This window comes from Hordeum vulgare, chromosome 2H, assembly GCF_904849725.1.
Source record: "Hordeum vulgare subsp. vulgare chromosome 2H, MorexV3_pseudomolecules_assembly, whole genome shotgun sequence".
NCBI classification, from domain to species: Eukaryota; Viridiplantae; Streptophyta; class Magnoliopsida; order Poales; family Poaceae; genus Hordeum; species Hordeum vulgare.
In genome coordinates, this window is record NC_058519.1 from 563,601,561 (window position 1) to 563,626,993 (window position 25,433).

Consider the following 25,433-nt stretch of genomic DNA (forward strand, 5'->3'; position numbering starts at 1 on the left):
TGATGTGTGTGGTCCGATGAGCATTGAGGCGCGCAGTGGATATCGTTATTTTCTCACCTTCACCGATGACTTGAGTAGATATGGTTATATTTACTTAATGAAAGGCAAGTATGAAACGTTTGAAAAGTTCAAGCAATTTCAGAATGAAGTGAAGAATCATCATAATAAGAAGATCAAATTCCTACAATCTGACCGAGGAGGAGAATATCCGAGTTATCAATTTGGCACTCACTTAAGACAATGTGGAATTGTAACACTAAAACCAAATGGTATGTCCGAGTGTTCTATGATGTCTCTTGCCGATTTGTCGTTATCATTTTGGGGTTATGCATTAGAGACAGTTGCATTTACTTTAAATAGGGCACCATCAAAATCCATTGAGACGACACCATATGAACTATGGTTTGGCAAGAAACCAAAGTTGTCGTTTCTTAAAGTTTGAGGATGTAATGCTTATGTCAAAAAGTTGCAGCCACAAAAGCTAGAACCCAAAGCGGAAAAATGTTTCTTCATATGATACCCAAAAGAGACAGTTGAGTACACCTTCTATCTCAGATTCGAAGGCAAAGTGTTTGTTGGGAACATTTCTGCCCCATATGGTTGGGAATGGGGATGTCGGTAAGCCCGGACGTTTGAGGCCGGTTTGAAAGGCCCGTCTGGGTCGCATTTTCGCAACTGGGCAGTGACCAGACGGTCTGCTCACGCGTTTGAGGAGGTTTAAGGGGTCCGATTGTAGATGCTTTTAGTGAGTGTAGATGAATTTTACAATCTCCCCTAATAATAATGCGCGCAACGCTTCTGTCGTACGTCGCTGACTTTTTTGCAAAAACACCTCTCGCTTTTCCGGTATTCAACCCGCAGTCCATTTTTAAGTCAAAAAATGAATCGTTTTTTGCGTTTTGTAGAAAACCCCCTAATGTTTCAGGTAATCAACCCGCAGTCCGGATTTAAGTCAAAAAATGAATCCTTTTTTGCAATTTTCCAAAGCCCTCCTCATGTTTCAGGTAATCAACCCGTCCTCCGTATTTTAACAAAAAAACCCTAACTTTTCAGTTAATCAATCCATATTTTATCTAAAACGAAATTATCTATATCTTTTAAACCGTAACTCCGATTTTAACATGTTATATATGAAATTTGATTAAAAAATGTGTAGAATCTAAATATGATGTTATTTTTAGCTGTTGAATACTTCTTAAATAATATTTTTGGTAAAAACTTAATTTGTAATGCACGGTCCTTTTTTCTCTCTCTTTCCGACGACGATACGAATTGCAATAGACATCCATTAAATTAAAACCAAATTGAAAGGAAAGAAAACATCGTTAACAACACATGCACACCTTTGAAAAACCTCGTGGGGAGAAACAACATATTTCTCATCTTATTCCGAATGACTGTATATTCAAACGCGTTTTCATTGTGTGAGCACTAAAGCCATCGTCGGCAACACAAATGTGATGTCATGTGAAAATATATTGCATTAAGAGCATGTGTTATTTTTTCTTCCGTTGCAAACGCAGGGGGCTCTTTTGCTAGGAACCAAAAGAGGCCTAAAACTTGAAGGGGGAGAGAAAAACAACTTAAAACCCCAATTCGCCACCATGGCCTCCGCCTCTGCTTCTCTCTCCTCTCTCGCTTCCTCCGCCGCCGCCGCCGCCGCGATCTCCTCCGGCCCCGGCTGCCCTCCTTCCAAGCCCCTTCGCGATCTAAAGCCTCTTCATCTTTCCGTCAGACTGTTCTCCCGTCTCGGCAAACCTCAATCGCTCTCCTGCTCCGGGCCGCTCGCCCCTCGCGCCGCCACTGGCGACGGATCGGGTGCCGGGAACCGCGGGGACGACTCAGGAGGAAACGGCGGAAAAGGTGGAGGCGGCAACGATGGCGACGAGGACTACGAGGAGGCCGAGTTCGGGCCGCTGCTCGGCTTCAGCGAGGTGGTGCGCCTCGCGGCCGCCCGTGGCGTCACACTCCCGGCCGACATGATTGAAGCCGCCAAGGACGCCGGCATCCGGGAAGTGATTTTGCTCCGATACTTCGATTTGCAGGTACACCGAATCGCACACTTCTTTTACTGAGGCGTAAATCCGGCGGTATCCTCACCTCTTTCCCTCTCCGCAGGCCGCACCGTGGCCACTCGCCGCGATGGTCCGGGCCTTCTCAGTGCTCCGGAACAGAATGCTCGCCGATCCGTCATTTCTCTTCAAAGTTGGCATCGAGGTATGTGGGATTGATAGTTGACTATTTTTTGTATCAGAACTCAGAGATGGTGTTTTTATATTTCAGTCGTATGCTATTTTGAAGTTGGGGTTTCGGACTGAATGCAGGTTGTGATCGACTCCTGCTGTGCGACGCTTGCGGAGGTGCAGAAGAGGGGGGAGGATTTCTGGGCAGAGTTTGAATTGTATGCTGCTGACATTTTGATCGGGATTGTTGTTGATATCGCCCTCGTTGGGATGTTGGCTCCATATGTGAGATTGGGAAAGGCGTCTGCTTCGACGGGGCTGTTAGGGAGGTTCAACCGGATGACTGGAGCTTTGCCAAGCAGGTGAAATTACATTTCACTATAAGTTGCCACTACAGTTGATAGATAATATGAGAAGTAAAATAAGGTGCCCAGGTTGTAGTTTCATTTATCATGGCCATCAGACTCGATCCAAGAAATGGAATAGATGGTGTGATAGATTCTGATTTCTGAGTACTCTTCTGAATACAATTTTTTTCCCCAGTCCGGCATGCTGATTTTATGGTCTTTTACCTGCAGTGTTTTTGAAGCTGAAAGGCCAGGCTGCAGATTTACAGTCCAACAAAGAATTGGGACTTACTTTTATAAGGTAATGAATCTTACTTCAAAAGTATTCACTCTGAATTTAGCATAATTATCTGGTAGTTTGTTTTGAATTGCTGGAGCACCAGTACGTTGTTTGAACTGGGTTGTTTTTATCCCAGGGCGTTTTGTATGGCTCAGTTGGATTTTTCTGTGGTATTATCGGCCAGGGAATTTGCAATATGATAATGAATGCCAAGAGGTAATGTTTGTGCCTTTTGTGCTCTTGACACATGTGATGTATAGTTTAATCTTCCAAAAATACGATCGAACAACACATAATATTTTTATTTCTTCCATTTTGCTCTCCTTTTGTAAGGTCTTTCTACAGGCTTTCATTGTTGTTTCATTCACCACCTCAGTATTGCTAATGAATATTATTCTCAAAATATGTTTTTCAGGAGTGTCAAAAAAACAGATGAAGATATTCCTGTTCCACCACTTATTAAAAGTGCTGCTCTTTGGGGTATGTATATTGTGTATTTTCATTTTACTACTCCGCCTGGAATTACTTGTCGTAGAAATGGATGTATTTAGAACTGAAATACATCTAGATACATCCATTTCCGCGACAAGTATTTCGGGACAGAGGGAGTACTTATTATTTTACTTGGACCACATGTTCAGTAATTGGCTAATTGCAAATACGGGTTTGATTTCCACTAAAGAGATATCTAAGAGCTGGGACAGACAGACACACGAGCATACTTTAATATTTAAATGTCTTGAGTTTCGCATAGGTTTACAAAAAGTTCTTGAACATTTCTGTAACTAATGTTAATTTAGACATTCTCCTGCAGTTTAAATCTAAATTGATTCCGTTACTCGATAGTACTATCTATGTGCCTTTTCTGCAGTGGGCTTTTTGATTTATGCTCCAAACTAGTACTAGACGCAAATAACGTTTCTATGTTCCATTCCTCAACTGACAAGCAATATTGACATGTAGGCGTATTCCTTGCTGTATCATCTAATACACGCTATCAGATCATCAACGGTCTGGAGCGAGTAGTTGAGGCATCACCAGTTGCAAAGGGTGCCCCTCCTGTTGCAATGGCATTTACCGTTGGTGTTCGCTTTGCCAATAACATCTATGGTGGAATGCAGTTTATCGATTGGGCTCGATGGAGTGGTGTCCAGTAATGGTGAGTGATCCTGTTATAGTTGTTCATCTTGTCATCTTCTCACCAATAGTACGTCATGGAAAATTAATTCTATACACCTATTCAGTTGTTGATCATCAAGTGCTTCCCGGTGATATCCTACCATTATGTTGCATCATTTGGAAGGCTGTCTAATCATTCCATTCTTTACAAATAATTTTTGCATACCCTAACAAAACATTGAAATTTGCTGTATTTTTCAGGGAGGAATTCAATCAAGAATACAAGGATTTGTTGACGTTTTTCACCTTTGCCGAGAGGCAAGCTGCTGCCCCGTGGTGAAATTCCATCATTTGGAAAAAAAAGTGAAGAATCAGATGGCATTGCAAGGTTGTCATACATGGGCTATGAATAGTATCATTTCAATTACTCTATTTCTGTACTGAGACGAACGCTGGTGTAATTTGTCTAATGCATTGTTTAGTTTATCACATGAGCAATGTGGCTTGGCTGCCCAAAAATAATGGCGTGGGACGTAGCAAGGGTACCTATCATATTGGAAAAACTGAAAAAAAATGATGTGGGATCTATTTTGTGCGAAGGATGTTCCAATTTGTCGGCTAACTTAAACCTCACTGGGTAATGGCAGAAGGACATCTGCCGAAAATGACATGACTGACTCATCCATCATATGACTAGCCGTCGAATGAAGAAGTCCTAGCATGACAAATCACAAGTGAAGGCGTGTTGCAACCCAACTGGCCTAGACCATCCACTTTGAACACGCAATGGTCCTGACCATGGCGGCTATCGCTCTCCTGCCGCTGTTGGTGACGCTACTAGCCACGGCCGTCCGCCGTTGACCGACGAACTGCGGCCTGATCGACTTGTCCTACCCGTTCGGCATAGGCCCCGGGTGCTCCCTGCCCGGATTCAACCTCACCTGCGACGCCAACACGTACAGGAAGCGCCTCTTGCTCGGCAGCCCCAACGTGACGGTGGACTACACGATCTTCGCGAGCGGCTTCGTTTCCTCGCTCGCCGTCAACATCCTGCGCACGTACGGTGCGCATGAGACCCGGCGCCGGGACGTTCTCTGCCCCATGGGACGGCCCCGGCAGGCCGTTCGCCATCTCCGGCGTGTCCAACATGCCGCTGTTCGTCCTCGGCTGCGGCGTCACGGCCACGCTGCTCGACCGTGGGGCTGCGGTGGGGAACTGCTCCGTGGTCTGTGCCGGGGAGGAGGTCATGCGGAGGCTGCCCAACGGGCTCTGCGTCGGCGTGGGCTGCTGCCGCATCGACCTACGCGTAAACCTCCGTGCGTTCGCGTCCAACCTATCGCGCACCGGCGGCGACGGTGTCAGCCGGGACAAACTCACCTTCTTCGTCACCGGCCGGGACAGGTACACGTTCCGGCCCAGCGATCTGGAGCGTGACATTCACCCCGACATGGTTCCTCCGGCTCTGCTGGATTGGGCCATCCCCGGCCAGCCTGACTGCCGGCGCGCCATGGACGACAGAGTGACATATGCCTGTGTCAGTAACCACAGCGAGTGCCGGGACTCGCCGATCGGAGGCTACCTCTGCCACTGCTCCAGAGGCTTCTCCGGCAACCCCTACGCCGTCGATGGGTGCGTGCCAGACCAAGGTAGTCCCCCCTCCATCTCTGTCATGGCACCTGAATGCCAAACCGATAGCTATGTCATGAACAAGTTTGGATTGACCATTTTCTTCATTTTCCGTCCAACAGTTTATGGCTCCATCCACTCATCCAGCCAAAGACGAACTGTCCGAGGATGTGCGGGAGCGTGAGCGTTCCATTCCCCTTCGGCACAGAGCTGGGCTGCTTTGCGAGGATCCATCTTTACCTGACATGTAACCCAGGGTCTTCTCCTGCCATCCTCCAAATGACCCAGCACTCGCTCGTCACCGACATATCCATCGACGAGGGCGTGTTGAGGATTCAGAAGCGGTCCGACTCGGGTGATTTCTTGAGGGATCGAGACACCACGCTCTACTCATTCTCCGGAGAATCTGGCATGGTGAAGTGGGCTGTGGATGACCCGACGTGCAGGGAGGCGATGCTGAGCAAGGAGTACAGGTGCTTGAGCGCTCATAGCCGCTGCCTAGAGGTCACCGACGACAGAACAAGCAAGCATGTGGGATACAGGTGCAAATGCTCTTCCGGTTTCCAAGGAAATCCTTACCTCCAAGGTGGATGCACAGGCAAGTCCTTGATCTATATATATGCTTAATTTTCCTACTCCGTGGAATGGTTACCGCGGGATTCTGATGGTGCTTGGTGCGATTTGCAGATATCAACGAGTGCTTGCAGTCAGATAAACACACTTGCAATGGAGTCTGTCAGAATACCCTCGGAAGTTTTACTTGCTCTAGTTGCCCGCGCGGGACAGATTTTGACACAACTGCCAGGAAGTGCAAAGCATCCAACGTTATCTCAGGTACGGCATTCTCAGCAAATTCAGCTAGCTGCAGTTTGCAAGATCATCCGAGTCCACTACTTTTGTAAGTGAATGGTTGCTAACACGTACGGTGGTAAACAAATGCAATGTGACGCAGGTGTTACCATTGGAATTAGCTCCGGCGGGGGGATTCTGTTTCTTGCCGTGATTACGACCATTATCATCCGTAGATGGAAGAAAGGCGCCCAGAAACAGCTGAGGAGGAGGTGCTTCCGCAAGAACAAAGGAATCCTCCTTGGACAGCTCGTCTCGTCTGACCCAAGTGCCAGCGACAGCACCAAGATATTCTCCCTGGAAGAGCTAGAGAAGGCGACCAACAACTTTGACCAATCCCGCGTGGTCGGCCGCGGCGGCCACGGGACTGTCTACAAGGGCATCCTGACGGACCAGCGCGTGGTCGCCATCAAGAGGGCAATGCTGGTGGCGAGCGCCGAGATCGAGCAGTTCATCAACGAGGTTACCATCCTGTCGCAGATCAACGAACGTCGTGAAGCTCCATGGATGCTGCCTGGAGTCCGAGGTCCCTCTGCTCGTCTACGAGTTCGTCTCCAACGGCACGCTCTACGGCCTCTTGAACGGCGAGCAAGATGGCAGGCCTTTACCGATGCCCTGGGAGGAGCGCCTAAGGATAGCCGCCGAGATCGCCGGCGCGCTCACGTACCTGCACTCGGCGGCTTCGATGTCGATCCTTCATCGGGACATCAAGTCCATGAACGTGCTCCTCAACGACAGCCACACGGCAAAGGTTTCGGATTTCGGCGCGTCGAGGTCGATGCCGGTTGACCAGACACATCTGGTCACCGCCGTGCAAGGCACCTTCGGCTACTTGGATCCGGAGTACTACCACACGGGCCGATTAACCGAGAAGAGCGATGTTTACAGTTTCGGCGTGATTCTTGTCGAGCTGCTGATGAGGAAGAAGCCGCTCGTTGAGAACGAGAATGGCGAGAAGCAGAACCTGTCCAACTACTTCCTGTGGGCTATGGGGGAGAGGCCTCTAGAGGAGGTGGTGGATAAACAGGTTGTGGAGGAAGAAGATATGGAGGTGGTCAAGCACGTGGCTTTCTTGGCGCGAGAGTGCCTGAACCTGAGAAGGCAGAAGAGGCCTAGCATGAAGGACGTGGAGATGAGGCTGCGATTCTTGAGGGCACGGAAGGTTGCTCTAGGAAAGGATGAAGTGGCTCACCGTGAAGTAGGAGGAGGAGATTGGCGTGGAGGCATGGTTCCGGTGGCTGGTCACCTTGGCACACGTCAGTATAGTCTGGAGCAAGAGTTCGTCTCGTCCTTGCGCATACCACGATAATTTGTCTTCCCTGGCTAACATTCCACTGTTTATGATGTCCTCCTATCCTATACCGGTTGGAGTTAGTAAGGGAGCTGATCTCTTTTAAGCGAGAATTGTTTGGCAATGAGATATAAGGACATGTACAATGATGCTATCTTAGTACTATTATGTAGGATAAATGATGAAGTGGAGTAGAGAGAATTCATAAAAAAAAGTTTATCTTCTCTTATTTAAGAGAGAACAAGAGGTGACCTCTTAGCACAATATGTCTCACCATGTTTTTAGGAATAACTAGTTATTGAAGATAAGGCTAAGATGTGACCCGTTGTAAGACATATTTTTTATCATCTCTAAATTAAATGCAAGACTTAAGATAGGACCATCTTATCTGTGAAATGTAAAAACGAGAGAAGGGAATAAAATGATGGAACCGTTGCTTTCATTGATGGATTGGGAGTATATATACCCCTGGTACAAGGCAGTTACAAAGAGGAGGCAGTTGCTACAAGTAGCAACCGACATAGCGGGGATTAATCCTTTAATTAATTTAATTAATTTATTTCTAACACTCCCCCTAATCACTGCTTGTCTTGGATATTTATTATCTTGATGAAGACTCCTCTTTGTATGTGTCTTTGAGAATGTCCATCATCTTCGTGAAAGCCTTTGTGTAATCTTGAAAGTCTCCCCCAAAAACCCTTTGGGAAATATATGAGGAGAATAGTGTAGATATGTTGCTAAAACTCTTTTAAACCCGGTGGGAAAATAATAAGGAGAAAATAGTGCAACATATAATGATTATTGTCTCTTGATAACTCAATCGAGAAAACCTTTGAAGAAGGAGAAAAATCAATTGTGAGTTTAGAGAATAATTAATATGTATTAAATACTTCCTTTAAAAACCCAATAGGGAAAATAGAAAGTATAGCATATGATTTTGATAATATATTGCCTCATTAAAAACCTTTTTTATGAGAAAACTGATGCAAAACTCATAAAGGAAAAGAGTACAATAATTATTATCTGGTGATAATTAATGGGTTATGAGTCTAGGATTTTCTCCCCCTGAAATTTGCAAATCTCGAAAACGTCTCATACCAATTCCATGAATATATTTCTGGAATGTTGAATTTGGTAAAGACTTTGTGAACAAATCTGCTAGATTGTCACATGATTTGGTTTGCAAAATATCAATTTCTCCATCCTTCTGTAATGCATGAGGATAGAATAGCTTAGGAGAAATGTGTTTTGTGATATTACTTTTCACATAACCCATTTGCATTTGAGCAATGCAGGCTGCATTATTTTCATATATAATAGTTGGTAATCCTAATGAACCAACACCACATGAAGTTTGAATATGGTTAATCATCCTACGAAGCCATACACATTCCTTAGATGCTTCAAATAATGCAATAATTTCAGAATGATTAGTGGAAGTTGCTACGAGAGTCTATTTTGTTGACTTCCATGAAAAAGCAGTTCCACCATATAAGAATACGAAACCTGTTTGTGACCTAGCATTGTGAGGATCAGATAGATAGCCAACATCAGTATATCCTACCATAGTCATATCTTGGTTTTTCTGATAGAATAAGCCAAGATCTTTTGTGCCGTGTAAATATCTAAGGATATTCTTTACTCCCGTCCAATGACGTTTTGTTGGAGCAGCGCTATGTCTAGCTAGTAAATTTACTTCAATTGCAATATCAGGCCTGGTGCAATTTGCAAGGTACATTAGCGCATCAATGGCACTGAGATACGGGAACTCAGGTCCTAATATCTCTTCGTCATCATCCCTAGGTCTAAAAGGATCTTTATTCATATCAAGGGATCTGACAACCATAGGTGTTTTGGTTGGATATGATTTATCCATATTAAAATTTTCCAAAACCTTCTGAATATATGCAGATTGGTATACTAAAATTCCTGAGGGAAGATGCTCAAGCTGTAAGCCTAAGCAGAATTTGGTCTTTCCCAAATCTTTCATCTCAAATTCCGCCATTAGATGATTGCGTGCTTATTCTATATCAGGTGTACTCCCAATGATATTGAGGTCATCAACGTACACTGAGATGATGCAAAATCCATTTGAGGACTTCTTTATAAATACACAAGGGCAATCATCATTATTTGAGTAGCCTTTTTGAATAAGGAACTCACTCAGTCGGTTATACCACATTCTATCCGACTGTTTTAAGCCATATAGTGACTTTACACAATATGCGTTGCGATTTGCTTTTAGATTCGGCATTTTAAGTCCTTCAGGGACTTTCATATATATGTCCGATTTGAGTGACCCATATAAGTATGCTGTCACTACATCCATCAACTGCATAGATAAATTCATTTGTACTGCCAAAGATATTAAGTATCGAAACGTTATTCCACTCATTACAGGAGAGTATGTATCATCGTAATCGATGCCGGGTCTCTGCGTGAACCCTTGTGCTACAAGCCTCGCTTTGTATCTCACCACCTCATTATTTTCATTCCTTTTTTGAACAAAAACCCATTTTGCTCCAACAGGGAAGACATTATGAGGAGTAGGTATTACCGAGGAAAATACCTCTCTTTTGTTGAGCGAGCGCAGTTCTGCCTCAATTGCTTCCTTCCATTTAGGCCAATCAGGACGCTTGAGGCACTCCCTGACGGTCTTTGGTTCTGGATCCAGTTGAAGGGTTTCAGCAATTTCAGAGGCGAAATATATGTCGACAATTGTAGTCTCTCTATTATATGATTCTCCTGATTCTGTATAGTTTATGGAAATTTCTTTTATACCTTCAGACTTTATGTGATTTCCCACAACAATAGAATCATGGTGTTCCGATGTCCCAGCTATTATGTTTTTATGCGCATTTATGCTAGGTTCAAGATGTTGAGCATCTGGTTGGTGTCCTTCAACTTGAGGTTCAATTGCATTTACTGGTAGAGGATTTGATTTCCTTTGTTTCCGCGGAGGCTTTTGAGAAGCTATATTCCGACTAACCAGATTTCTCCCCCTCTTACTCTCATTTGGGGTTTGAGTGGTTTTAGTTGGTACCTCCATTCGTCCTGGTGCATTAACAACGGGAATATGTGATTTAGTGACACCTTTATGGTCAGTAAATGCATCTGGCAGATTATTTGCAATGTGTTGCAAATCTATGATCCTCTGAACTTCAGTTTCAGATTCTTTAGTACGTGGATCTAAGGACTGAATGCATGTTACATTCCAATCTATTTCCTGGCATTCTCTGTGGTTTGATTCTCCCCCTAATGCCGGAAAATGGTCCTCATCAAAAATAGAATCAGCGTAACGGGCAGTAAACAGGTCCCCTGTAAGAGGTTCGAGATATTTTATTATTGACGGAGAGTTATAACCCACATAGATCCCTAGTTTTCTATGGGGGCCCATGGATGTACGCTGCGATGGTGATATCGGTACGTATACTGCGCAACCAAATTTTCGCAGATGGGAAATACTTGGCTGAGTGCCACGTACTAGTTGCAGCGGGGAGGTTGTATGATATGCAGTTGGTCTGATTTGTATCAGATCTGCGGCGTGTAATACCGCATGTGCCGAACAAGATGCTGGTAAATTACAATTCTGTAATAGTGGTCGAGCAACTAATTTTACTATTTTTGATGAGAGATTCAGCCAAACCATTTTGAGTATGAACATAAGGCACATAATGTTCTAAACGAATGCCTATAGCCATGCAATAGTCATTGAATGCACGTGAATAAAATTCAGCGGCATTATCCATTCGAATTGTTTTTATCCTATTTTCAGGATGATTTTCTCTTAATTTGATAATTTTAGCAATTAGCTTGGCAAAAGCATGATTTCGTGTGGACAATAGACACACATGTGACCATCTAGTAGATGCATCTATGAGCACCATGAAATATCTAAAAGGTCCTGATAGTGGTTGAATTGGACCACATATATCTCCTTGAATGCGTTCAAGAAAATTTAATGACTCATTTTTAACTTTAAGATAAGATGGTTTTATAATTAATTTTCCAGTTGCACATGCGGTGCATACAAAATCTGATGATTTTGGGAATTTTTTAGTTGGAAGACTGTGACCAATAGAATTGTCAATAATTATTCTCATCATCCCAATGCCAGGATGACCTAGGCGATCATGCCAAGTCTTAAATTTATCAAGGTCTTGAAAAATTATTTTGTACGCAACATGTGATACGGGTTTTATATAAGTGTAATATAATCCAGATGAAAGTGAGGGGAATTTCTCAAGAATTTGTTTCTCAGACCCATTACTCTTTGTTAAAAGAAAATGTTCAGAATTATTTTCAGATATTGTTTCCAAATGGAAGTTATTTGATCTGAGGTCTTTGAAACTTAGAAGAGTGCGTGTAGATTCAGGATACAATAGTGCATCCTCAATTACAATTGTAGTACCCATAGGTAGAACGAGTGTGGCTCGTCCTGAACCAATAATCGATGCATCGCGACCGGCGATGGTCATAATATTCCCTTTTCTCTTAGTTAGAGTTTGGAAATATTTTATTTCCCTTAATATTGTGTTAGTGGTACAACTGTCCACCAAACATAATTCTTCTTCCATTGGATTATTTTCCCGTAAAATCTATATAGAGTAAGATAATATTTTAGGAAACTTTATTCATATTACTCACATATAAATATACATATATACAAAGTATTCATATTACAGTTACAAATATAAATATGATATTATGTTTGAATTACATAATACGATTGGTCCGTAGGACTTTATTCTACTTAGAGTTATACAAATTATAACATCCATTATTACAATAAAATAGCTGATAACATCAAATGAGTGATGTGGAGATTATATGAGATCTCCATATGCGTCTTGGGTGTATTCCACCATCAGGTTGTCAATATCAAGAAGATCTTCATCCTTCTGCCTTGTTTCCTTAGGAGCGCTTTGAGAAGTGCTAGCTGCAAGGTTTTCTTCTTGTTGTAAGGTATTGAAGTGAGATTCAGCTTTTCCATGAACTTGTTTGCCTTTCCCAGTGGATTTGATGTATAAGTCCGCTAGATGCTTGGGAGTTCGACATTTGCTAGTACGATGGTTAGTACATCCACACCTTTGACAAATCTCGGAGTTGGTGTTTCGGTCATTTTTCTTGAAGTGACCTTTACCTTTAGATTGACCAAAGTTTTTCTGCTTGTTGTTTCTTTTCCACTTTCCATTGAATTTCTTGAAATTCTTTTTGTTGCCCCCATACTTTTTAGTAAACTGAGTGTTAGCATGTGCTTCAGGGAGTGGCATTGAGCCCGTTGGGCGTGTCTGATGATTCTTCATGAGAAGTTCATCATGTTTCTCAGCCTGAAGTAAAGTGTATATGAGCTCAGAATACTTTTTGTATTTTTGTTGACGGTACTGTTTTGTAGTACTCTCATCGAGGGGTGGAAAGTGCACAAGGTTTTCTCAATAAGATCTTCTTCGGAAATTGCTTGATTGCAAAACCTTAGTTTTGAGTTAACCTTGTGAACTGCAGAGTTGTATGCTGCCACAGATTTAAAATCTTGAAACCTTATGAGGGACCATTCTCTCAGTGCTTCCGGCAGCATAACTGCTCTTTGTTGGTCATATCTCTCCTTGAGAGAGTTCCACAAAGCTAGTGGATCTTCTTCCATCAAATATTCTGACTTTAAGTCCGGATGGAGATGGTGCCTTAAGAAACTTAAAGCTGTATATTTGGCCGCCGTGGGGATTTCTCCGGCGCCTTCATCGGGTGTGATGATAGTGGAACCGAGTTTACGGCTTTCAAGGGCTATCTTTGCATCCATTGCCCATGGTAAATAGTTACTACCATCTAGTTCAAGTTCATGAAATTCACGATGCATGACGCGAGCCATTTCCTGCATGGTATTATCATGCATAATTTAGTTTTACTATGAGAGTAAAATATAAGTACAACAAATGCTTCAAGGAAGCAAAATTTTCAAGTATAGCTGATGCTTTATACATATATGTGTAGACCTCATTTTATGTATATGACACTTTGAAGATAGTCACCATTGCGGTGTTGATCTCACAGTAATGAAGAGCATAATCTGGTTTTGACCAGTAGATGTTCATATGTCCATTACCTTGTGTCATACTATATTTTTACAAAAACACTTTGAAGGTAATCATCTCTCAAAAGATTAGATGTAGACCTCACAGCAAGAGTGGATAATCTGCAGTTTTATGCAATAGACCACACAATTACCTTGTGATTTTGCGAGTATAAAATTCGAGGTAGTCACATCAATTTCACATATTTGGGAGAGCACTCGAAGATAGTCATTTTTCCAAAAGAATGGAGGCAAGATGTAGATCTTTCAATGATGAGGATAATCTGCAAAGTGCAGTAAATGCCTCATCTACCTTGTGTTCCCGAAATTTGAATTGTAAAAAAAAATGTTGTACTTGAAAACTACATATTCTAAAAAAAATGAAAAATGCTGAGGCAATCATATAGAATATGTACACATAGTCTGAGACTTTATTTTAGACAATACATAGTCTAATTATTCAAACGTACAATACAATACCGAGTGAATATAATAAGCAGAGGTTCTTAATACAGTGAGATATCACACCCAAATAAAAGGAACAGGCTGTTACAATATAGTAATACTGTGATTATACTAGCACAACATACTAATTGTTACTTTATTTAGGCAGTCTATACGTGGTGGATTCTTGGCCTGTAGGCCTTTGTGGAGAGCAAACGTGGCCTTTTGGAGAGAGAAACGTGGCCCATGCACCTCACGAGTAGATAAGGGAGCACAGAGCAGCCAACGCATCAGGGTTTTCTCATAGCGCCGCCACTCTCATTCCCATCTATTCTGGCTCAGTCTCGTGCAGGAACTCACCACGCCAACCCTCCTCTCCCCATGGCCGCTTCTTCAAGGGAGGCGGGGTCTTCCCCGCGCCGCCACACGGCCACCGCCGCTGCTGCTTGCCCCGGGGGCGCCGGTGAGGCCGAGGGCCGCCGGCGACCACACGCCTCGGACTGCAGCGCGGTTCTGCGTCATGGCCGCGGCGAACTGCCGCAGGATGCGGCGCGCCTCTGGTGGAGGCGTGGGAGGGAGGAGTGGTGCTGGAGGCGGGGGCGGAGTCGCCGGTGATGGTGGAGGCAGCGTCGACGACGAGCCCTGGCCCTCTCCTTCTTCTTCCATCTTGATGGCACCGTTCAGATCGGGAACAGCGGGGTAACCGCCCGTTTCCGCTGCTGCCGGCGTCGAGGACGGCAGATCCGAGACGGGGCCGTATCCTTGGGGGAAGAGGTGCTCCGGCAGTTCGTCTGATGGCGTCGACGACGGTAGCCGCGGTGGTGCCCCCGTACGCGCTGGGCACGGTCCGAACTCGTGCTGCATGCAGTACGGGGGTAGAGGTGGCAGCGCGAGTTCGCAAGGGAACATCTCTTCTTCTCCCAGGAACGGTGCTGATGGCCGTGCAAGAAGCCAATCCATAGGAGGGATGTTGAAGGCGGATGGCGGAGTGGCCGGTGCGATGTAGTCGCCGGCGACGGCCGGAGCCGAAGGCCCGGCCTGATGTATTGGAGGTATGTCTCCATTTGCAGCAGGGGTCGGAGCGGAGGATCCAGCCCGGTGCATCGTCGGTGCTTGCCCACGTAGTGGGTGGTTGCCTCGCCGGGCATAGCCACAGCGACGGTTCTGGTGGTGGTTCCTGGCGAAGAAGCGACAACGAGGGCCACTCGTGACACCAAGTCCATGACGGCGTCGTGCAGCCTGGTGATGAGTGCGAGGAAAGCGATGGCGACGGCTTTCCTGCTGGATGTAGCGAGCGAAGGCAAAAGCAAGGGATGGCAGGCTCTCTCCTGCCATGTTCTTACCTTTTCATCTTCTCTGTCGGCCTTTTTTCTTGTGTGTGTCGGTAAAGCAAGTGCTGATAACGTGTGAAATGTAAAAACGAGAGAAGGGAATAAAATGATGGAACCGTTGCTTTCATTGATGGATTGGGAGTATATATACCCCTGGTACAAGGCAGTTACAAAGAGGCAGTTGCTACAAGTAGCAACCGACATAGCGGGGATTAACCCTTTAATTAATCTAATTAATTTATTTCTAACATTATCAACCATTGTACATGCCCTCATGCTATCTTAGAAATGCCATGTAGGATAAATGATGAGGTGGAGGAAAGAGAACTCATAAAATAAGATTTGTTTTCTCTTATTTAAAAGAGAACAATACTCCCTCCGTCCAGAAATATTTGTCGTGGGAATGGATGTATCTAGATGTATTTTAATTCTAGATACATCCATTTGTATGACAAGTAATTTTGGATGGAGGGAGCATGTCTTATCATGTTTTTAGGAATAACTAGTTATTGAAGATAAGGCTAAGAGGTGATCCATTGTAAGATATTTTTTTGTCATCTTTAAATTACATGCAAGACTTAAGATAAAAACCATCTTATCAATCATTGTACATGTCTTAAGGACAAGAAAAAGTATCATCTTGTAAAATGGGCTGAGGTTTGTCGGCCCAAACAACAAGGGGGCTTGGGATTGTTGAACCTTGTAAAAAGCATCACCGAAAATATTGATTATTCTCACGTTCATTTGCTAAATTTGGGTGGTGTGTGGTTCAGAATATTTTGGATTGTCTAACTTACCAGTGAATGTGAGAATAATGATCTCTTCCTCGGTATCTCAGTTTTAAAATAAAATAAAAATAAAAAATGAAGATATATGTTCGGGTATTTGCTTTGCTATGATCTATTTGTATTTGCGGGAATGACCTATGCTTTGAATGCAAAAGGATTATTGGCCCTTTTGTGATTATTTATAAAACTTGTCGGCTCATTTAACCATGGTCCATTTTGCAGATAGGAGAGGAAGAACAAATGGAGCTGAGGTGGAGGGTAAAGCAAATAGAGCAGGTATAAAAAATGTTCAACGCGTCGAGAGGGTGGCATCATGGAATTCTCAGAATGGATGGTGGTTGAAGATGTAGATCAAGCATTCTTGAGCTTGTCCATCATATCTGGCAACGAAACAAAAGACATCTCTAATGTTGTTGCACGCTTCGGAATTCTATCGCCTTCACTTTATATATTCTCTTGAACTCCTATATTACTAGCTCTCCGTAGTCTGTAATAAGACGGAGCTACCTCTATGGCATTGGTGTCAGCTGACATCATTGATTTTTGAGAAATTCTTCACTAATTTTTCTTGTAGAACTATTTATTTGTTAAGATGACCCCATTATGTATAGAGGTGACCCCATAGGGATCTTTTTCTAGCTTCGTCCCCGCCTCCTCGCAGTTACTTTCCGCTTCTGCAAGTGTTAGGTACTCTCTCCTTTCTAAATATAAGTCTTTTTAGAGGTTTCACTGGAGGACTACATACGTATGTATATAGACATATTTTAAAGTGTAGATTCACTCATTTTTCTCCTTATGCAGCCCCTTAATAAAATTTCTAAAAAACTTATATTTAGTAACAAAGGAAGTAATTGTGATGATAATTAGTTTTGATGCTTAGTGACTTTTGGGCCTCCTATCTTGCAGCTTCGGCTAAAAGTAGAAGGTTTTAGCCGGGCCGTGAAAACTTAGTTGGGTTCCTAGAGTGTTTCATCTGGTGTTGAAGGACAAGAAAAAGTATCATCTTGTAAAATGGGATGATGCTTGTCGGCCCAAACAACAAGGGGGCTTGATTGTTGAACCTTGGTCTAATGAACAAGGGTGGCAGGGCCGGGACCATAGGTGTGCCAACTGTACGGCCTGCACATGATTCATAAATTTGGGGTCCAAAGTTTTGTATAGGCGTGGTCTGTATTTGTAAATAAAGAAGACCTTTTCTAGGCATTGGCGAAATCGCTAATTGAGGAGTGCATCTTTCAAAGATCACTTCTATCTTTTGAGGTTGCGACAAGTGGGGCACTGCATGCGTGCCACTTGTCGCAACGTGGGAGTTTTTTTTTCGTAGATCTGTATTTTCAAAATGTTTTACCTCCTAAACCGTGCGTCCAAATTTCAAACCGTTTTCACTGTTGGGTGATACATCTCTAACGTATCTATAATTTTTGATGGTTTCATGCTATTATCTTGTGAAACTTTGGATGTTTTGTATGCCTTTTATATCTTTTTTGGGACTAACTTATTAACTCAGTGCCAAGTGCCAGTTCCTGTTTTTTTCCGTATTTTTGACCCTTTTCGGAGGAGGATTTTAAACGGAGTCCAAACGGAATGAAACTTCCAAAAAGATTTTTTTCCGAAACAGAAGACGATCGGGGAACTTGAGAACCAAGGCAGGGGGCCATCAGGGACCCCACAAGCCTCCTAGCCGTGGCCAGGGGGGCGCCTCCCAGGCTTGTGGGCTCCCTGGGCCTCCTCTGCCCTAGGTCTTTCGCCTATATATTCCCAAAAATTTCAGAAAAAATCAGGAGATCATCGAAAGTACTTTTCCGCCGCCGCAAGCTTGTGTCTCCGCAAGATCCCATCTGGGGCACGTTCTGGTGCCCTGCCGGAGGGAGGATTCGGATACGGAGGGCTTCTTCATCAACACCATGAACTCTCCGATGATGCGTGAGTAGTTCACCATAGACCTACGGGTCCACAGCTAGTAGTTAGATGACTTCTTCTCTCTCTTGGATCTTCAATACAAAGTTCTCCATGATCTTCATGGAGATCTATCCGATGTAATCTTCTTTTGCGGTGTGTTTGTCGAGATCCGATGAATTGTGTATTGATGATCAGATTATCTATGAATCTTATTTGGGTTTCTTCTGATCTCTTATATGCATGATTTCATATCCTTGTAATTCTCTTCGAGTTGTGGGTTTTGTTTGGCCAGCTTGATCTATGATTCTTGCAATGGGAGAAGTGCTTGGTTTTGGGTTCATACCGTGCGGTGACCTCACCCAGTGACAGAAGGGGTAGCGAGGCACGCATCGTGTTGTTGCCATCAAGGGTAAAAAGATGGGGTTTTCATCATTGATTTGAGTTTATCCCTCTACATCATGTCATCTTGCTTAAGGCGTTACTCTGTTCGTCATGAACTCAATACACTAGATGCATGCTGGATAGCGGTCGATGTGTGGAGTAATAGTAGTAGATGAAGAAAGTATCGGTCTAATTTTCTCGGACATGATGCCTATATGTATGATCATTGCCTTAGATATCGTCATGACTTTGCGCGGTTCTATCAATTGCTCGACAGTAATTTGTTCACCCACCGTAATATTTGCTATTTTGAGAGAAGCCTCTAGTGAACACTATGGCCCCCCGGGTCTACTTCACATCATATTTTGAGCCTTACTCTTTTACTTCGTTGCACTTTCCACCTTCAGATCTCACTTTGAAATCAATCTTGAAGGGATTGACAACCCCTTTATAGCGTTGGGTGCAAGCTCTTTTGTATTTGCGCATGTACTCTGGACTTGACGAGGTTCTCCTAATGGATTGATACCTTGGTTCTCAAACTGAGGGAAATACTTACTGCTCCTGTGCTGCATCACGCTTTCCTCTTCAAGGGAAAAACCAACGCAAGCAAGTCTCCGTCAACGTGTCAATTTCTGGCGCTGTTGTTTGAGAAGTAGCAGAAGGATTTCTGGCGCCGTTGCCGGGGAGGATCAAGTCAAGAACTCATCCAAGTAAGTGTCGCAAACTCATCTCTTGCATTTACTTTTTTTGCCTCTCGTTTTCCTCTCCCCCACTTCTGAAAAACAAAAATTTACAAAAATATTTGCCTTTTTCGTTCGCCCTTTTTTCTCGCTTGCTTTTTGTTTGCTTGCGTTGCCATGTGCCTTCAATATGCTTGCATCTTCTCTTGCTGAAAATCTAGTGATATGGATCCTCATCCACTTGCTAATCTCTTTAAGAGATCAAATTATGTTGATCCAATTGCTAGTAAGTTGAGTGCACTTGGCTTTCTCTATGGAGTTTTGCTCGAGATGCGTGAATCTGAAAATCGCGATGAAGAAATTTATGAAGTGAGTCACGAGGGCTCCTTGAATGAAAAGCATGATTGCAATGGTTTCACTATAAATCCTATTAGTGTCAATCATGCTAAAAATATGCAAAACCCTAAGCTTGGGGATGCTAGTTTTGCTATGTCCACTACTTGTTGCAATGATCATGATTGAGGTAATGATTTTTCTTATGATCTTGAAAATTTGTTTAAGCCTCATGATGATTATGATATTTGAAATAATATTGAAAGTGGGATTGGAGAAGTCATGACTTTGGTTGATGATAATCCCACTATTTTTGAAGAGCGTCAACTTTGCATGCATGTGGATCATGAAAAGAATATCCTTTGTGATAGCTATATTGTTGAAATTGATTTTGATCCCACATGTAATTGCTATGAGAGAGGAAAATATTGTGGTAGAAACTTTCATGTTACCCAATTACCTCTCGTTATGTGGAGATTGCTATTGTCTCTTTCTTCTTCCTTGCATATGGTAACGATTGGTTGTCTTGACAATCTGTTTTCCTATAAAATGCCTATGCATAGGAAGTATGTTAGACTTAGATGCGATTTTCACATGTTCTATGATGCTCTCGTTGTGCTTCAATTCTTGTCTTTTGTGTGAGCATCATTGAATTATTAATGCCTAGCTAAGGGCGTTAAACAATAGCGCTTGTTGGGAGCTAACCCAATGAATTTATCTTTTTTCTTTCTGTTTTGTTGCGCCCACACCATCATAATTCTATTATGATAGTGTATTTTGTGTTTCTTTTTGTATTTGAGCCAAGTAAAACCTTTATGACTAGTCTTGGTAATGGTTGTTTGATCCTGCTGGAAAAAGACAGAAACTTTTCGCTCACAAGATTATTTTTCATTTTTATTCAGAAAGAGCTTTTGAGTTGATTCTTTTTGCTGCTGGTTGATATGCCTTTTTCCCAGGTATTTGTAATTGTTCAGAAGTTTTGAGGTACCAGAAGTATACGAAGTATATAGATTGCTACAGAATGGTCTGTTTTTGACAGATTCTATTTTTGTCGAGTTGGTTGCTTGTTTTGATGAAACTATGGATAGTTTCAGGGGGTACTAGCCATGGAAAAGTGAGAATACAGTAATCTAACACCAATATAAATAGAAATCAAGATTGCTACATTACCTAAAGAGGTGATAGTTTGTTTTCTTGTGCTAATGTTATCATGAGTTTCTGTTTAAGTTTTGTGTTGTGAAGTTTTCAAGTTTGGGTGATGTTCTCATGGACAAAGAGATAAGGAGTGGAAAGAGCTCAAGCTTGGGGATGCCGAAGGCATCCCAAGCCAAAATCAAGGACACCAAAAAGCCTAAGCTTGGGGATGCGCCGGGAAGGCATCCCCTCTTTCGTCTTCAATCCATCGGTAACATTACTTGGAGCTATATTTTTATTCACCACATGATATGTGTTTTGCTTGGAGCGTCTTGTATCGTAGGAGTGATACGTCTCAAATGTATCTATAATTTTTGGCGGTTCCATGCTGTTATCTTGTCAACTTTGGATGTTTTATATACATGAATATGCTATTTATTTCTTTTTTGGAACTAACCTATTAACTCAGTGCCAAGTACCACTTTATGTTTTTTCCGTGTTTTTGGCCCATTTTCAGACGGAGTCCAAATGGAATGAAACTTTACGATGATTTTTTGGACCAAAAGAGACCCCCGAAGCTTTGGAAGAAGGCCAGATGGGCCACGAGGGAGTCACAAGCCCTCACGCCGCCACCACCCCCCCGGTGGTGGCGAGCAGGCTTGTGACCTCCTCGTAGGCCCAACTAACGCAATTCCACCGTCATAAATTCCTATAAATTCAGAAACCTCCAAAAAGAAACCTAGATCGCGAGTTCCGCCGCCGCAAGCCTCTCTAGCCACCAAAAACCAATCTGGAGCCCATTCCGGCACCCTGCCGGAGGGGGAATCCATTTCCGGTGGCCATCTTCATCATCCCGGTGATCTCCATGACGAGGAGGGAGTAGTTCTCCCTCGGGGCTGAGGGTATGTACTAGTAGCTATGTGTTTGATCTCTCTCTCGTGTTCTTGAGATGTCTTGATCTCGATGTACCATGGGCTTTGCTACTATAGTTGGATCTTATGATGTTCTTCCCCCTCTCCCTCTTGTAATGAATTTAGTTTCCCCTTTGGAGTTATCTTATCGGATTGAGTCTTTGAGAACACTTGATGTATGTCTTGCACGTGTCTATCTGATGTGATCAACTTGCGGGTTTGTGACAATTGGGAACCTATGGATATGGGTTGGCACACGTGGATTCATGTGAGTACTTGATGTATGTTTTGGTGATCAACTTGCGTGTTCGTGACATTGGGAACCTATGCACAGGGGTTGGCACACGTTTTGACTCTCTGGTAGAAACTTTGGGGCACTCTTTGAAGTTCTATGTGTTGGTTGAATAGATGATTCTGAGATTATGTGATGCATATCGTATAATTATGCCCACGGATACTTGAGGTGGCAATGGAGTATCTAGGTGACATTAGGGTCTTGGTTGATATGTATCTTAAGGTGTTATTCTAGTACGGACTCTATGATAGATCGATCAGAAAGAATAACTTTGTGGTGGTTTCGTACCCGACAATAATCTCTTCGTTTGTTCCCCGCTATTAGTGACTTTGGAGTGACTCTTTGTTGCATGTTGAGGGCTAGTTATATGATCCAATTATGTTATCATTGTTGAGAGAACTTCACTAGTGAAAGTATGAATCCTAGGCCTTGTTTCCATGCATTGCAATACCATTCGTGCTCACTTTTGTTACTAGTTACCTTGCTGTTTTTGTAATTTCAGATTACAAAAACCTATATCTACCATCCATATTGCACTTGTTTCACCATCTCTTCGCCGAACTAGTGCACCTATACAATTTACCATTGTATTGGGTGTGTTGGGGACACTAGAGACTCTTTGTTATTTGGTTGCAGGGTTGCTTGAGAGAGACCATCTTCATCCTACGCCTCCCACGGATTGATAAACCTTAGATCACCCACTTGAGGGAAAATTGCTACTGTCCTACCAACCTCTGCACTTGGAGGCCCAACAACGTCTACAAGGAGAAGGTTGCGTAGTAGACATCAAGCTCTTTTCTGGCACCGTTGCCGGGGAGGTTAGCGCTTGAAGGTATATCTTTAGATCTTGCAATCGAATCTTTTTGTTTCTTGTTCTTTCGCTGAAAACTACAAAAAAATGGAATTGAGGATGCCTCATATGCTCCATCTTTTCAATGTCTTTCGTGAGCATGATGGGAAGGAAAATTGTGCTCAAGTGCTGAAAGAAGAATTACATAGAATGCTTGGCATAGAATATGTGAATGATGAGCATGGTTGCAATGTTCTTAGCATGAATTCTTTGAATACCCATGATGCTAATGATATGCAAAGCCACAAGCTTGGGGATGCTATATTTGATAATGATGATCTTTTTAGTTCTTCCACTTTGAATGATCAAAATCATTTTGATGAAAGCATGCCCCCTATCTATGATGATTATTGTGAGGATACTTATGCTTTAAAGAAGAGGGATGATAAAACTTGTCATACTCTCGAGAACCCTTTTGCTAAACCTTGCTTTTTCATTGTGGACGCAATTTGTAGTGCTCAAGTCTTTCACGATACTCCCACTACTATTCTTGAGAATAGATTTCCTTATGTGGAGAGTAGTAAAATTACTATGCTTGTAGATCATGAAAAGAATGCTTTAGGTGCTGGTTATATTGTTGAATTCATTCATGATGCTACTGAAAATTACTATGAGAGAGGATCATATGCTTCTACTTATTGCAATAGTAACAACCTTCCTCTCCATATGTTGAAATTTTTGAAGCTTTGCCTGTTTTGCCTTCCTATGCTAGTTGATTCTTGCTCCAATAAATTGTTTGATCACAAAATCCCTATGCATAGGAAGTGGGTTAGACTTAAATGTGCTAGCCATTTTCTCCATGATGCTCTCGTTGTGTCTCAATCCTTACCTTTTATGTGAACATCATTGAAATCAATGCCTAGCTAAGGGCGTCAAACGATAGCGCTTGTTGGGAGGCAACCCAATGAATAAATTTTTCTTTGCTCTTTTTCTTCTTGTTTTGTTTTCTCCACACCATCATAATTCTGTTATGATTGTGTTTTTTGTGTTTCTTTTTGTGTTTGTGCCAAGCAAAACCGTTATGATTAGTCTTGGTGATGATTGTTTGATCATGCTGGAAAAAGACAGAAACTTTCTTCTCAAGAAAATAATTTTCATTTTTATTCTGTAAGAGCTTTTGAGTTGATTATTTTTGCTGCTGATTGAAACGCAAATTCTTCAGACTTTCGTAATTTTTCAGAAGTTTTGAATTACCATAAGTGTACTAAATATACAGATTGCTACAGACTAGTCTGCTCTTAACAGATTCTGTTTTTGTTGTGTTGGTTGCTTATTTTGATGAAACTATGGATAGTATCGGAGGGTATTAGCCATGGAATATTGAAAATACAGTAACCCAACATCAGCATAAGTAGAATTTAAGTTTGCTACAGTACCTAAGGAAGGGGTGGTTTGCTTTCTCATACTAATGTTATCACGAGTTTCTGTTTAAGTTTCGTGTTGTGAAGTTTTCAAGTTTTGGGTGAAGTTCTTATGGAAAAAGAGATAAAGAGTGGCAAGAGCTCAAGCTTGGGGATGCCCAAGGCACCCCAAGATATTCAAGGATGCCGTAAAAGCCTAATCTTGGGGATGCCCCGGGAAGGCATCCCCTCTTTCGTCTTTGATCCATTGGTAACGTTACTTGGGGCTATATTTTTATTCAGCACATGTTATGTGTTTTTGCTTGGAGCGTCTTGTATCGTAGGAGTCTTTTATTTTTGTTGTGTCACAATCATATTTTCTGCACACCTAGAGAGAGAGACATGCACTCACCGTGATTTTGTCGAGCTTCACTTATATCCTTTGGTAGACAATTCAGCTAACGTGTGCTTCACTTATATCTTTTGAGCTAGATAATTTTGCTCTATGTGCTTCACTTATATCTTTTAGAGCACAGTGGTGCGTGGCTTGGTAGTTGATCTATGCTTTGAAAGTATTCTCAAAAGGGGTAGTTATCCAAAGGGATACGAAAACTTCCACCTTCATGTGCATTGAATAGTTAGAGAAGTTTGATTCATCTCAATTAGTTTTGAGTTGTGGTTTTGGTAATATTGAAGTTATGCTAGTAAGGTGTTGTGGATCTAGAAATACTTTTGTTGAAGTTAGTGATTCCCATAGCATGCACGTATGGTGAACCGCTATGTGATGAAATCTGAGCATGATTAGTCTATTGATTGTCATCCTTTGCGTGGCGGTCGGGATCGCGCGATGGTTTATACCTACCAACCCTTACCCTAGGATTATGTGTTGAATGCTTTGTTTCGATTACTAATAAAACTTTTGCAACAAGTATATGAGTTCTTCATGACTAATGTTGAGTCCATGGTTTAGATGCACTTTCACCTTTCATCATCACTATCTTCTTAGTGTCGTTCAACTTTCGCAGGTGCACAAAACCCACCATTAGCCTCCCTCAAAACAGCCACCATACCTACCTACTATGGCTTTTTCAAAGTCATTCCGAGATATATTGCCATGCAACTTCCACCATGACATGTTCCATCACATCTAAATTTCCATTTCATGATCATAAGATAGCTAGCATGATGTTTCCATTAATGTCTATGCCATGCTAGATCATTGTCACGGTACACTACCGAAGGCATTCCATATAGAGTCATCGTTCCTCTAAGTTTTGAGTTGAAAGTG

General features: G+C 42.6%; 1 pseudogene across 1 annotated transcript; it reads left to right on the forward strand.

The window, feature by feature from the left end:
- Nucleotides 1–1,559: 1,559 nt before the first annotated feature.
- Nucleotides 1,560–7,839, forward strand: LOC123427281 (annotated as a pseudogene). The gene is made up of 12 exons (XR_006622381.1): nt 1,560–2,045; nt 2,119–2,217; nt 2,325–2,545; nt 2,762–2,831; nt 2,947–3,026; nt 3,226–3,290; nt 3,774–3,962; nt 4,798–5,575; nt 5,678–6,141; nt 6,243–6,389; nt 6,508–7,067; nt 7,109–7,839. The product of XR_006622381.1 is annotated as a wall-associated receptor kinase 4-like (transcript).
- Nucleotides 7,840–25,433: the final 17,594 nt, after the last annotated feature.